This window comes from Sinocyclocheilus rhinocerous, unplaced genomic scaffold, assembly GCF_001515625.1.
Source record: "Sinocyclocheilus rhinocerous isolate Xijiao unplaced genomic scaffold, SAMN03320098_v1.1 scaffold1874, whole genome shotgun sequence".
Taxonomy (NCBI): Eukaryota; Metazoa; Chordata; class Actinopteri; order Cypriniformes; family Cyprinidae; genus Sinocyclocheilus; species Sinocyclocheilus rhinocerous.
In genome coordinates, this window is record NW_015626862.1 from 360,025 (window position 1) to 374,089 (window position 14,065).

A 14,065-nucleotide genomic window follows, 5' to 3' on the forward strand; every position below is an offset into this window, starting at 1 on the left:
CGCTTGTACTAAAACACTGCTGAACACAACTTATACTACACTGATATACAACCTGTTCGTTTTTTCACTGCACAAATTAAATTAACCCCTGTAATAGTAGGTGTTCCCATTAATTTTTCTAACCCCCTCACATACCTATGGATTAACTCGTGTTCCATGTGATATTGTTGGCTAATGTGAACTTATGAATTTGCCATAAACAGTGGTCCAGTCCCACAAATCCAAACTTTTTGTTATTTTTCATAAGGCAGCTGATCAACGCTGTCTAGCCATCTGTCCGGCAGCATGATCCTACCCACCGACACGGTCCATTAGCTCATATTGCTGTGCATTTGCTGCATAAATACCAGTTTTAGAGGACATTTTTGTAAAATCATTATTTGGAGAGGCCGTGTAACCGATAAGTAAATAAACAAATAAATATGCTGAAATGTCCTCATTTACTAAATATAAAATGGTTGGATGGTGGGTGTAAATTGGTTTGAAAAACGTGTTGATCAGGTTGAAAGTGACACAGCAAGGGACATTAGAAGAGGAGGTGTTGTGCTGTAATTGGAGTTAATACTGAGAGAAAGACTATAATTAGGAGACGGTGAACTGCAACATTTTGTTGAAATGAGCTGGGTATTATTTATTTTTTTTTAAATGGAAAAGGAGACGTCTCAGAAAGGATTCATCATTTGCTTTACAATTTCCATGCAGACCCCTTCAAAAATGATCATGCAAAAACGCAGGGATGAAACATTAACCGCATCTTTTATAACACTTGTCAGCCTCAGCAGTTCTGAGGTTCACCTTGGTCCTTCTGACCACACAGACATCAAATATTAACATCTGCAGATAACCGCGAGGCAGGCCAGGTTAAAGAAGAGTTTCGTGGTAAATGGGTCAAAGTACGAAGAAGGTCTTGCATTAATTTAGATTGATGTGTGAAATGCATTTTCAAGTCTTTCCTTCCCCAAGGACTGTATGAGGTACTCAATAGAGATACTGCAGAACTGTTTAGGATCTCACAGCAATCAAACATCTGAATTTAATGCAATATTTTAAAAACCCATAAACCCAATCAGCTCATTTTCCACCAATAAATGCAAAATACACAAATTACATGATTAACAGCCAGTTTATTTAATAGTGATTACTCATCATTCTCCTTTTTTGATGTACAGTACTCTCATTATAGAGTTATTATGATGAAATTAATTTCAGCTTGTCATGTGTGTAAAGTAATAGAAACACTGTTTGGTGTTACTCTTTGTCGTTGTGTGGTGTTGAAGGCCCAGAGTTTTATTACAAGTCAGTCTTTACGCGAAACATCAGGTGGCAGGCGTAGAAGTAGATTAGTAGTTTAGCGAGCAAAGGCCATTCCCAGCTCACTCTTTAATAGGATCAAGCTGGAGTGTAAAATGTGACTTGAATTAAAATATAATTACCTTACAGCAAAGACAGGCCACCAGCGGCTCAGATCTATTGATTTAATAGTAATCGAGCATGACTCCCATGTTCAGCTGGTTGGAAATCGAGCTGCTGTTTAATCAGTGTTGTTTTATATCGTCTCTCCAAAAGGACTGATCTTCAATCATGTTCTTGTTTTTACACATGTAAATATTATTATAGGAATAGAAAATGGATTTTTGCCTCATAGGGTTTTGTATAGGACATTTATTTGATTATGAAAAATACACCAAATATAAATATGCACTACTATTCAAAATGTATGGGTCAGTAAGAATTTGTATTTATTTATTTGAGAAAGAAATTAATTCTTTTATTCAGCAGGGATGCATTTAATTGATCAAACGTGACAGTAAAGACATATTGTTATAAAATATTTGCATTTCAAGTAAATGCTTTTCTTTCAAGTTCATGTTAAGCTGAACAACTGTTTGCAACTTTGATAATGATAAGAAATGTTTCTTGAGAATATTAGGATAAGGATTTCTGAAGGATCATGTGACACTGAAGACTGGAGTAATGGCTGCTGAAAACTCGCAGGAATTAATTTCATAAAAACAGAAAAGAGTTATTTTAGATTGTAACCTTATTTTACATTATTATAGTTTTTACATGTATTTTTGATCAAATAAATTCAGCCTTAGCGAGCATAAAAGATGTCTTTCAAAAACATTACAAAAATCTGACCTCAAACGTTTGAATTGTAAAGAGTAACAGTAACTAAACATTTACTAATATAAATGTAAAGGTCAGATATATGTATTGAAATGTTGAGAAATAATAATTATAATTTAGAGCATATTTGCACTCTAGTATATTATTTTATGTTATAATTATAGTGATTGTTATATCCAGTAATAATACTTTGAAAAAGATATTTACACTGTAGACTGTATTATTGTGTGAATGGTCATACCGACTGATTGATATATTTGTTAGTAGCTGCTCTGGTGATAGTTTAAATGGAACAATTCTGTTTTGGATGTCTTACGAAGATGCCCTCGCACTAGCCATTGCTCAAATCTGACATCCGCGTGACACAGACAGCATTACAGGACAGATCTGGATAGATTAAGAGGGGATACACCATAGATCTTCTGAATATTTGAACTCTCTCTTTAAGCCTGTGAGAAGCCACATCCATGCCACATCTCCTCAGTGTGCAGATCTAAAATATGTATTCTCATTATCTAGAACATTCACTGTTTAAAAAAATGCATATTGTATGATTATCACTCTTACTCCAACTATTAAAGTAAGTATTGTTTCAGCAGTAAAAGAAAGCACTAATCATGTTGATAGACAGCACCAGCACGCAATAAAAGGATTCAGACATCAGTCAGGTGACCTTGTTCATGTAGCTAATCAATCTGTTTTTGTGGCTCTCTGTGACATATCTTGAGCACAATTCAGAGAGAACTCTAAAATGACAATTTGAGACATAATGAGACTCATTACTGTTGCCTTTTTCTGAGTTAAATGCAATGAAATGTATTCCATATAAAAGTGTAGCATTTCATTTAGAAAATGCTGTGAAACATGAATATAAATGCAAATTAGAGGCATGTGTGTATAACAGAAGTAATTCCCAGGTAAACAGGCCACTTCAATTTGTAATTTTTACTTCAAACTATGTATTTTTCAGGCCTATTAGCTTCTATGTAATTCTGTAAGTTATTTCTCTCCTTTGAAATAAAAATGCCTGAATATTGTAGGATAAATCTAACAAGAATATACTAAACATCCCCGGGGACCGGATTTTCTAGCGCATATCAAAGAATTACGCTGAGGCGCTGCTGATTTAAATGTAAGATTATGTAATCATCATCTCATTTCCAGAATCTGCACAGGTTAGACTTTATTCTTCTTCCGTGGAACAAAAAAGAAGTTATTTTAAAGAATGTTGGTGACCATTGACTTCAATTGTTGAAATCTAATTTTATGTTTCACAGAAGAAAGAAATTCTTACAGTTTTGGAACGACATGAGTGTAGGTAAATAATGACAGAATTTTCATTTTTGGGTGAACTATCCCTTTAACACACTGTTAGTTTGAAGGATGTTGGCAGTCCTGCTATAGGAACTTTGAGGGGCCATTTGTTGCGGTTTTGTTTTGGCTCTGGAAACACGCTTGGAAGCAGAACCCCCTGTGTTGCAGATTCAGAAAAGTGTGAAGTGTGACCCTTTCTTACCATTTTGGCTTGCAGCCGGTGTAAAAAGACAGTCTCACTCCAGAGGGCTGTTCTGTTGTATTCTCTGTATAAAATGTTAATGAACTGAGTGATACCGGAGACCCTCTGGTTTGTTTGAGGCGGTGGAAGTTCTACATTATATTTGGCTCTGTGACAGCCGTAGTGTGTTCACCCGTTGTCTCAATTTCCAGTTGATTAATGTACCAAGACAGGGAATGCATCCTTCCCTGTAGGGACGGAAAACGCATGCCAATTTGAAGTGTAATTTCATGCACTTCTACTGAGGCATTCAAATGTGTAAAAAAAGACAGTTTTAGCCTTGTATTCCTTGTGGGATCAAGCGGCGGGGTAAATGGGTTTGCGTGATCTGATAGCTGTAGGGTGTTGCGAGGCTTTTATGAAGGTGTTTTACTAGCATCTGTGATGCTATAATGCATGTTCTCAGCATGTATATTTCTGCTTAGGTTTCATGTGCTGCATCAGACAGGCGTCTTCTTCTCTGAAATTTTCATTTTGAGCTCCACGAATACTCTCCTGATAAAATGCAATTCAAGGCAGATGCTTTGCAGATGGAGCAATCAAGAATGTGAGGTGCATTTAAAAGGTTTTAATTTCCTTTTCCCTTTTTTATCACATCCCCAATTCCGACAGGCTCAAATCTAACAGACAATCTGCCACCATGCTACTCGGAAGTGTTTTTGTAGTCCTTCTGCTGAGCTGCCTGCAACATAGAAAGCAATACAATATGTATGTAAGGCAATTGTGATTTTATTTTTTCCCCCACAATTCTGTTTATATCTCACCATTTCGGTTTTATCTCTCAATTCAGTTTTTTTTTCTCATAATTGGGAGTAATATGCGAGAATTATAAATTAGAATTATAAACACAGAATTGCAAGATAAAAGCTCAGAATAGATTTAAAGTCAGAATTGCAAGATGTTAAAATCGCAAGTGCAAGATGTAAATGCAATTCTGATATAAAGTCAGATTGTGAGATAAAAAAAGTCTCAATTACCTTATTATTAGGGTAGTCGTGGCCTAATGGTTAGAGAGTCGGACTAGTAACCCAAAGGTCGTGGGTTCAAGTCTCGATACCGGCAGGGATTGTAGGTGGGGGGAGTGAATGACCAGCACTGTCTTCCACCCTCAATACCACGACTGAGGTGAGACCCTTGAGCCAGGCACTGAATGGGTCACGATACTTGGCCACACGTCACTTTAACTTTTTTTATTAAAAAAATTTTTTTTTTTAAAGGGGTCATAGCTGGCCAATCAGAGCACACCTCGCTTTTCAGAATGATGAGCTTTGTAAAAGTCGACGCATTTCAGAAAGGCGGGGCATAGAGGAGAAACAATAATGTACAGTATGTGGAAAATAATGTTTTTTTTTAACCTTAAACCGCATAAACACATTTCATTACACCAAATACACAAAATAATGTTCTTTTTAGCAACATCATATGACCCCTTTAATCCTGTGGCGTAAACAAGCCTCCATAATTTTTGTATGACTGCAAAACAGTCACAGCAACATATATTTTGCCACAAAACTCAAAATTTCAAAAGCTGTGAGTACACGTGAGATAGAACAAAAAAATCAGATGAAAGCACAATGAAGTTGCCAAACTTGAGTAAGGCCAGAGTAGGAAGTTAATTTTGTGACTAAGCTTCTCACATTTAGAAGATGTGAGAGGAGGATATCAACACATCCGCTACAATCCAGTCTCTGCCTAATTTACAGCTCTGAGAACTTAAAGGGGTCATATGACGTTGCTAAAAAGAACATTATGTTGTGTATTTGGTGTAATGCAATGTTGAGAATAAAAGTTACGCCTTCTTTCTTTCATGAACATTTGGGCGACGTTATGCAAATCTTCCCACATGGTGACGTAGACATGTGGGGGCGTGTTAGAACGAGCCGTTTTAGGAGGGCGTGGTTGACTCTTAACTTTTATAAAGTATATCTCTTTGGATTTGAGACTTTAGTCTTTGCAACTTTACAGATCTTCTTTATGCACCAAGAGCTTGTAACACTCCAAAGAGAAAGGAAAAATTGAAATCGCATCATATGACCCCTTTAAAATAGAGCCGAGTGCAATTGCAAGACATGCTCCTGCATAGCATTTGTCATACATTCTAAAGAGGCTGTAGATATAATGTATAAATGAAATATAACATTTAATTAAGCAGAGGCTTACATTTGCTGTCATTATTTTTCCTAAGATTTTAAACTGATTGTTTCTCATTTGAATGTCGCTTTGGATAAAACTGTCTGCTAAATGAATAAATGTAAGCTTATGATTACTTGATTGATAGATTTATTCAAATTGAAGACTAGCAGATATGTTGCTCATGGAGGATGGAATAAAATTGCAAGTCTGACTCTCTAACCATTACGCCACAACTGCCCAGGATCAATTGTCAAATGACAAACAGCCTCGTACAACATCGTAATGCATCTTGATAATTGTGCATTTGCTTTGTATCTTGGTTTACTTGGGGTCGATAAGCAATATGCTTACAGATGAATGTATTCATTTTGGAGACACTGATGGATGAAAGTAGAGGAGAAATCAATCTCTCTTTCCTTTCAGGTATTGATCACTTGTTCAGGAGAGTTCCGTGTATTGGGACATGTATTTGAGGCCAGGATGTGAGGAAGTGTAAAGATGTTTAAATCAGTGTTGTTAAACGTCTGAGTTTTATTAGCCATGTGTGACTTCAGCGGAGAACACATTCATGCACAGATAATAGAGTTGATTGATAATGTATAAAAAAGCACATAATGTGTGTGACTTTGTTTAAAGCTTTTAAATCCACTATAAAGTGTTCTATACATTTTTTATTAGGAGTCATTATTTTAAAAAGTTAAATATGGAACCATAAAAATGTCAAAAATAAAAAATAAATAAACACAATATTATTCCAGAGTCCATCTTATCAAATAATATAATCTTTTAAGAACCTTTAACATTTATTAAACATATTAAGCTTTACAAAAACAACTAATTCATGAAATTAAGAACATTAGAGTCGTTCTGAAGCAGAAGTACGAATGCATTTTAAAGGGGTCATATGATGTTGCTAAAAAGAACATTATTTTGTGTATTTGGTGTAATGAAATGTGTTTAGCAAAAACAAATCATCTGTGTTCAATGGTTTTATTTATTGCCATTTTCTTGGAAACACACTATAAAATCTTTTCCAAGAAATTGAATTCCTTCCTCACCAGATTGAGGTCTTCATCACTGACTGTTCAAGATACAACTTAAAAACACCCTGACTCTTTTTAGATGCCAATTTACAGGGTTTTAATCAAAATATGATGAACTATTACGCTTAAAAAAGTATTTTCAGTGACATTATTCTACAAATGCATTTTTACTCTTTCAAGACTCATAGCCACAATTCTAGGTTGTTATTCTGGTAGATACAAAGGTGTTGCTATTCAGTTACTGAGGTTTTCGTATTGCTAGGGCATCAGTTGCTTTGAGGCAGAGCTATGGTATTCTGGTCTCTAAATATGACCCAGTTCCTCCTATAATACGAGTTTTTTTTTGCTTCTTTTATTATCTGCCAAGTTAGATAATTTAGAAATGTAATATCACACCTCTCCTCAATATACTGCATGATTTAAAATATCATTCATGACTGTAGTACAAATATTGCAGGACAAGTTACATGCCAACTTGGGTGATATGTTTAAATCCCTACCCCTAAGAATGAGCAATAGTAACCATAATGCTTGCCACAGCCACATTTCAGGCCTGCTTTACTAAGCTCTGCATTAATTAAACAAGATGTCCCAGTAACTAGTACTTGGTTGAGCACAGAAGTGGAATCTGCCTCACTTGTATTTTCCCATCAGGGGTCTTGGAGCATTTCTGAGCACTCCATTCTGCTCTGAGAGTTTGAACCTCAAGTAGAAGCCCACAGGACTGCCAGCGTGTAGCGGTGGTTTCAGTCAGTGCACAATAATCATCTTCACAGCCTGTTGTTATCTCCACAAAACAAAATCCAACCTGCTGTCAAATTACTCACTATTGAACAGCTGCTCCTGAGAGCCACAATGGCATTACAGTCAGGCATGTTGCCAGCCACTAACCAAATCAGAGATTTTTAAGAGAGCACACATGCTTTGGTCTTCTTTTAAACACATTCCAATAGAACCAGCTTGTTATTTCATTGACATGGATGGAGTCGTAATTAATACTCGGTCCCTGGACTTCTACGAGGAAGTTTGATAGGTTGTCTCACTGCACCAGGCACATGCTAACCTAAAAAAATATTACTGTTCTATTCTGCTCATTGGGAATTATTTGGCAGTTTCTTCTGTGCTCAACAGGACAGTCTCTCCTGCTGCTCTAACTTTTTTCTTTTTCTTTTAGCCAAACAGAAAATGTATATGGGTAGTCATGATGTTATATGCGACTGTTCAAACGTTTGGGGTCAGTATGATTTTATATATATAAGTATTCAGTATTCATTTAAAAAAAAAAAAAAAAAAAATGTTTACAGCATTGCATGATGCATTAAATTGGCCAAAAGGGACAATAAAGACTTTTACATTGCTACAAAATATGATTTCTATTCATCAAAGAATCCTAAAGAAAAATGTATTACAGTTTCCAAAAAATCTTAACCAGCACAACTGTTTTCGACATTAATAATAATAAAAAATGTTTCTTGAGAAATGTTTCTTAATTTCTAGTATTATGGCTGCTAACATTTCAGCTTTTCCATTTCAAGAATAAATTAAAACAGTCATTTTAAATTGTAATAATATTTCACAAATCACAATATTACTGTTTTTTTCAAATAAAATAAAATAAATGCAGCCTTGGTGAGCAGGAGAGACTTCTGAGACTTAAGAGACTTAAATATCATATATATATCATTTAGGATCATTGTGATCATTCTTTATTAATTATTATTAAACGGCTCTTTGCAGTACTGGATTCTAATCGGTCAGTCAACTGGCATTTTCATATTTTAGATGATATACAGGAAAGATAATAAAATAATCTCTACTCGACTCAGTATTTCATATTTTTTGTTATTTATTTAATGTTTTTTGGTGAGTAGCCATGTAGAAAGAGGGATCATTTACAGTCATTCCTGCGAAATAAACCCTGACAGGATGATCTTGTATCACACCAAAAGTTTTTTTTCTTAAACAATTGATAACTATAGATATAAACATGCAAAACATGATATAACTATAGATATAAACATGCAAAAATCAAAACTTTGATTGTTGTGTCTGAGATACTTTAGTTACTTCTGTGTAAGCCAGTGCCCCACGATTGCTTGCATTTAACAACTGTCAAATTACAGTGAGCTTACGCAGTTTAAAATGGCTCTAGTGTTCAACATAATGGTGTCCCATCATTAAATATAAATAATAAATCTATTGCTTCTCAGCGCATTGGACATTGTATTGATTTGGGAATTTAAAGCTTCGTTCTGCCTGTGTGAGATGCAGTTAAGTACGTTGGTCATGTCTTTCTGTCTTTGAGCTGGAGCCGTGAGTGAATTGTTTTTCATTTGACCTGAATGTTAGAAAAACATTTGAATGACAGCCTTCATTTCAGGGACTTAACAGAAACTGAGGCAATGCATTAAACATAACAAACTTCTAAACAAAAGTCAAAAAATGAGCATGCTGATGTATTTGTTCTATTTCTATTTTTTGCCAGAACCTGGAGAGGCATGCCAAAAAGATCTGGGTTCCCCTGTAAGTGTGTGTGAACCCATTCAAAGTTAATTTACATCTTTATCTCTCCTTCTCTTTAAAATAATCAATCAGTGCTGCTCTATTTTCCCTTCTAAAGCACAGATATGCTGGCAGAGGCTGCAATCTTTCTCCCTATGATTTCATCTGTGGGAGAATAGAAAATTTATATAACATTTCTGCACTTTTAAAAAGTAAGAAAATGCAATTAAAAAGACAATACGATTTTAGAAGCTATTGTAGTGTATGCTTTAAAGCCACGATTGTTTCTTTAAAGCATTTTTAAAATCATCCTGCATAACAGAAGAGGTGTTCTAATTGAAGAATCACCCGCATACATTCATTGGAGTATAAATGGATTATGATTGGACAGACTTCAGAAAACTGTAGACATGCCTAAGCAGTGTGCTTTATCAGCTTGTCAAATTTGTGAAGCACAGGTAATGTTCCCCGCAATATCTTATTATCCTACTCTAAATTGAAGTTTCATTAAAAAAGGCCCAATGGGTACTAGCTCCAATGGTCACAGATTTAGAAGTCTGCCCACCTACCACTAGGCATTTTAATCAAAGAAAAATGAAATCTCATCAGTGTACGCCACCTCATTTCTCTGTCTCCCCTTCCTTAAATCAGTCTGAGATCCCAGGGCATCATGACTTTGTTCTGTACTGGTGGTTTGTGCAAGTTTTAATTTCAGCTACAGCAGATTTTCTTAGCTTTTGTAAGAAAGAAAAGGTTGATTACTGCCTGAGGTATTTAGATGTAAGCTGGATTTCTGGTTGAAAACAATAGGCACAAAGACAAAAACAAGCAACGGGGGAAGTAAGAAATAATTACTTATTATTATTTTTTTCCCCCTGTGTTCTTGCTAATTAATGCTGCCAGCAGAGTGAAATTGTCGGAATAGTTTTGGATGAAAATAATGCTTGTGTTTGAAAATCTTAAAGTAATAGTTCATTCATGATCATTATTTATTATCATTTTAAACATGTATGACTTTTTCTGTGGTTATACTTTAAATTACATATGTTGTATTATTATTATTATTATTATTATATTATAAATAACGTGTGTGTGTGTGTGTGTGTGTGTGTATAGTATGTACAGTGGGTATAAAAATAATCACATTTTGTTGCTTTGCAGTCTGAAATGGTGATGGACACAGTTTTTGTTTTATCCAGCTGTATTTGCTCAGTGCAACTTATAGCATCTAAGTGAAAGATATAACACCAACATGTAAGAAAAAAATAAAACATCAGAATCACTGAGTTGGAAAAAGGTTCACCCCCTTGTGTCAGTATTTTGTTGAACCACCTTTTGCTTTAATTACAGCCTTTATTCTTATGGGATATGTCTCTACTAAGTTTGCACATCTAGACTTTTCAATATTTGCCCACTCTTCTTTGCAGACTGCTCAAGTTCAGTGAAATTTGATGGTGAGCGTTTGTGGACTGCAGTGTTTGAGTCATTCCACAGATTTTCAATGGGGTTTAAGTCTGGGCTCTGACTTTAGAGAGTGGTTAGAGAGTCTGACCTGTAACCACGACTGAGGTGAGACCCTTGAGCAAGGCACCGAACCCCCAACTGCTCCCTGCACTACCAAGAACTGAAATGCTCCAGGAAAGTTATTTTCATGCTGAGCTAATCAAAATGACCACAGCTGATCACGGTTGAAAGTCAAATGGCTTTGTGTGCCATTGAGAAGGTGATTGGCTACACCTGATTGAGTGTACAAGTCATTTTTAGGAGGGGGTAGTCTCAGCCTCAGATGTCACGCCCACGGACCGTTGGCTGAACCTCTGATGCATATGGCACACAAAATTGGAAACACTTCGGGAGTTTCGAAGTCATCATCGGATTGGTTGAATTATACAAGATTTCCGGGAAATGTGCATGTCGTGTTAAAGTTAGTGTTAAAATTTCGTTTTAAAGTTCCGCCTGGAAACAAATATGCCGTGTCGCCAAAGCCCCTTATGTTAGAAGAAAGCCGTCATGTTTACAACTGTGATGCGTTTGAGCACCGCAGCTGTGTAGCACAGATAGCTTGCTGTCAAAAGCGTTTTTCAAGCGAGGGACAATTATGCTCAATCAGAGATGATGCTTTACTGAGTGTTTTCCTCCCTCTCATGCTCCTCTGATTTGGTTTACGAGAGAATGTGACTGATGGCGATCTTCCAGAGGTGTTGAGAGAGTGGGGTTTCAAAATTGCAACAGCAGCCAATTATGGAACAGACAGAGCACATGCTCATAAAATTTGCACAAGAATCTCAGCATTTCGAAACCATTAGCTCTGAAAACTCATCCTCAATTTCAGATGTTTCTCTGGGAGCGTCCTGATAATAGAAGTAGTGGTGTAAAGCATTATGGAAATTCTGTGTACCAGCAGCTGTGAACAGTTGAGAGTGCAGTGATCATGTTGATACACCAGCAATTGAAGCTGAAATTCAGTTTGTTTGTTTTCTGTGCCGCATGGTGCCCATTGACGGCACTCTGAAGTGGACTAGTTAATGTTCAAATAGAACCTTTAAAGGGATAGTCATTCAAATTCAGTCATCATTTACTTTTAGAAAGTACTTCTGACAAAATGAACAATGTGTGCCTTTAGCTACACACTGTAATGTGAACAACCAGTCAGTAACATCTCGGTTACGTATGGAAACCCTTGTTCCTTGATGGAGGGAATGGAGACGTTGTGTCGAAGTTCCGACACTAGGGGTCGCACTTGGGTGCCCAGACTCCTCTGACATAATTGAGAAAAGGCCAATGAAATTGGCCAGCAAAATTTGCATAGCTGGCCACGCCCTGGCATTTGCTCACTCGTTTTGTTCTGAGGAGTCGAGAAGCATCTCAACCAGGGTTTGAAATGAACTTTTTCACTCACCAGCCAATTTGGCTACTCCCAAACATCCTTATTCTCCACAGCAGGATTTGTGCAAATGGACCAGAAAGAACAGAAAAACAGGCTATTGCCAGGCTAGTAATAAACTGGAAAGTATCAGTTGTAAAGGTGATAATTGCATTTTACACTTTCTATTGACAGAACAATCCATCGATTGTATTATTTTCTATTTATATTGTGAGAATTGTCTCTCGAGGAACAGTTATTTTGTTTTACTACAATATCTTTCTGTGTTTTGTGTGCCAAACTCTGTAAGATCCCGTGATTTTGAACTCCCACTTAAGAGTGTGAACTTAACGCACTGCCGTTTCGCATTGTTTCTCTTATAAAGCACCGCGTCACTGAATCTTTTGTTGGAGCCGTAAACTGCATCCTTTGTACTAGGCCAATCAATGCTGTATTTCTGCCTTTCCCTCACACCATTTCATGTTTTTGGCGCAGATTGTATCAGAACAATGGTGAAAAAAAATATATATAACTAAGCCATCTCACAATAGATGAGCGCTAAAAGCAAGATTCATCCACCCACTTGGATTATGTCGTGTTGAAACAGAAGGCTGGAGAAGGAAGCTTTCTTCCTGTGTAGGGGTTTTCCTGACTCAGGTATTAACGGATCTCAAGCAGTGGATCCCAGAGAGAGCAGGCTTGAGAGTGAAACCATTTCTCTTCGTGGTGATTGTGGGAGAGGAATGAGTGGAATACGGAGATACAAAAAGAGATTCTGCTCCATTTAACAAATATAAGATAAAAATCTAGGACTCTCACTTGAATAGCTTTGTGATTAATGAGTAGCATCTGAAACACAGTATAATGAGATATAAATTATGTTGTTACCAATCTGCGTAGTGATTGCGACTGCCAGAACTGGGAAAAATCCATTAGTTAGGTAAAACACTTAAGCAGACATTCAGCTGAAAATCTAGAGGAGGCATTTCTGAGGAGAGTATTGATTGAGATGCTTTTTGTGCTCAGCAGGTTTGTGCCTTCAGCGTCGACAATCCAGAGGTCTCTTAATATACGAGCGTGTGCTGTTTAATGAAAGCCGTGTGCGATGCCTCCCATGCTGTGATTGCTCAGCAGGTTTGCTCTTTTCATGACTCAAAGCCCTCCTAAGAGTTGATTTCCCTGGTTTGTGTTCTTTGGTCCACCTAAGCTTTTACTTCTATTCTGAGATACAGATAATTACTGGATGGCTGAATCAGATTTCCTACTGTATTTTAAAAAATTGCAAATGCATTTCAAGTGTTGTAATTTAAAGATGCTATGAAATCAAAATGGTATTTTAGTGTAACTTGTGTAACTTCTAAAATATGCAATTATATTTTAGTAGTAGTGTATAAATACTACTACCATTCAAAAGTTTGAGGTCGGTAATATTTTTAATGCTTTTTTTTTAAGTCTTATGCTCACTAAGCTGCATTTATTTGGTCAAAAATACAAATAAAAACAGAAATATTGTGAAATATTATTAACATTTAAAATAACTTTTCTATTTGAAGAAATTTTAAATTGTAAAATGTAATTTATTCATGTGATGGCAATGCTGAATACTCCAGTTTTCAGTGTCACATGATCCTTCAGAAATCATTCTAATATGCTGATTTGGTTCTCAAGAAATATTTATTGTTATTATCAATTTTGAAAACAGTTGTGCTGCTTAAAATAACCAGATATGTTTTTCAGGATTATTTAATGAAAAAAGCTGCATTTATTTGAAATATATAAATATATATATATATATTTTTTTACAATTGTTTTAGATTTATATTGATATTTAAAAATGAA